Genomic DNA, 2,550 nt, shown 5'->3' with positions numbered 1-2,550 from the left:
TGTAAAATGGTCAATCAAAAAAACGTTGGACACAATCTATATTGCAAGATTGTCAAGAAATCAGTAAATGACATAAACCATACATTGAAGGTGTTTGTAAATAGGCGTAGGCCCTGTGTCAAAATAACTACAACAATCATTTTTATCAACTTATCATATGACTAATAAGTAAACAATATAGCAACTTGAGACAAACCACAAAAACAATTTCCACAGTCAGTACCATTTATTCAAAAACAAACATTACAGGCACTGGATGACAACAAATGTCAAAATGGTTTTCCCCATTCCAAAAGCTATTGTTACTTTCAAATGCACTTGTCATTCCATAGTTCAAATTCATTCTTTGATATATATCATCAAGCATAAAACCTACAAAATATAGTTTGTGGCTTATTCCTATGCGTGCATTGAAAAATACTGGTATTATATAGAATGGCTGGTACAATTATCTTGGAAAAGTATTATATTTACAATTTTTATTCTAGCCTCCCCAAATTATTGTTAGGTATTCTGCCAGAACAATTTACAAATAAAATGTGGTTTTCTATGGATCTTCTTGAGGGGTTCTTTTACAAAAAGCAATCAGAGGCCAAACATAAAAGATTGCTGTAAAAATAAACCAAATATTTTTCTTTTAGTTTGCTCCACCAGTCTTTTTTTATAATTTTCCTGTTTATACCTTTTTGCTCAAAAACACAGAACAATGGCCATTCTTTAAAACATGATCTTCAAATTACAATAATTCAGACACAACTACCATCCAAAAGAGTAAAATTCAAACATACAGTATATGTTTTAGTTTTACACAAAGTGTTAAACATTGCACCATCCGCCACACACATTACAAAGTAACGTCAACCCTTTTGATTACAGTGTGATTAAGACACTAATCACAAGCTTAGAATTTGACACATTTACCATGGGCAAAATACCTGATGGTAACTTCAAGTCTACTCCAAAAATTGACTTTCAAAACACAAGGAAATTCAGGAGTGCAATAATGATCTTGGCTGATTTTGGCGCAGCATACAAATTGTCAAGGTTTGACCTCGCCGATGCAAAAATTAGGTTTTAGTCCAAATAAATCAAAATCAAAAGTTGACAAAAAGTGCAAATCCTGGCTTCAATTCAGCTTCATCTTACAGCTGAAAAAATCTTTGTGCACAAAAGAAACTACAGATTACAATTACTTGATATGTAAATCATTTGGCAGCATCTGTAGCAATGGATACGTCTACAATACTAAAAGTAATTGTCTTCTAGAGTAGAATGTAAGTTAAAAGATCACATAGATATTTCTCAGATTTGTTCCTGATTATGTACAATCAAATTCATGAAAATAAAGGTCTTGATTGGTCTCGATTCAATATATCCAATATACATTTACACCTTGGTGTCAAATTACATTATTCACAAGACTCTTGAAAGAGATACACCTTTCATTTCTTGACTATGTAAAAGTGTTCTGTACGGACCTGTGCTCAAGACTACATTATTACAAACTATTGAACATTTGGAAGGGATAGACCAGGAATGATTGGGGGCGATCTGAAAAATGTAGAATTCCCCCTTTTTTTCAAAACTGGTCAGTCCCCAAACATACACATCACTGTACATACTAAGCCAAAACTTTGTTAAACTGGTAATTCCTCTTACAACTACAAAGAAGCAAATCAATACTTTTCTGTAAAACAACCATTATTGCCAGACTAAAATATAATGCAACAAGTTGATCTTTAGGTTTAAAGATATGTATGACTGCTGAATAAATTCATTTCCTTATGCAGCTTTTCTGTAAGTGAAAAAAGTTTCTTACATTCACACGTAAGAAAATTTATGGCTTTGTGCAAAATCCCCTGTCCAAAGAAAATAAAAATTTTCTTGACTTTTCCAAACGCAATCTTTTCAACATTTTTCTGCTAGTAAATGACCACATAATTCCTTCCAAACAAAAATTTTGGCTTGGTCCCTACACACCTTCCTTTGAGAGCAAAATCTTGTGTTTTACAAGTGTTTTAACAGGTAATCATAAGCAATTCTCAAAGGCACCTAAGGTGCACAGTTTTTACACCAGATTGGCATTTATCCTGACCCCCTTCAATCAAGCTCAACTGTTATCCTAGAGTTTACACAAAACTCATTTCACATAGCTGTCCTAGCATCACTACAGAAAGCTGCTGCCTATTTCTTTTACCATTTTTCCTCACTGGGATGTCCTAGAAGTTGTGTCCTGGCAGTTGAGAGCTTGAATCTTACTCCTTGCCATGTGGCATATTTTTAATTTTTATGCCATGTGGCATATTACTTACTAGTAAAGTTTCCCTTACAAAATCTGTATCAGGAAACCCAAACGTATTCAGAACATTCCCTCATTCTAAGACAATCACAAGGTTGGACAACTGAGAAAAATCTAAGTAAAAAATAAAAATTATCAATTGTTCAACCCATTTAGAGAAAATTGTGTACAATGCATGTTCCTGACTCATTGCATGCAAAATGATATGGACCCTGGAAAAAATATGGGTCTGCTTCTTGATCAATCTGTTA

The sequence above is a fragment of the Branchiostoma floridae genome, chromosome 4, assembly GCF_000003815.2.
Source record: "Branchiostoma floridae strain S238N-H82 chromosome 4, Bfl_VNyyK, whole genome shotgun sequence".
Lineage (NCBI taxonomy): Eukaryota > Metazoa > Chordata > Leptocardii > Amphioxiformes > Branchiostomatidae > Branchiostoma > Branchiostoma floridae.
Note: the sequence above shows the minus strand (reverse complement) of the source record.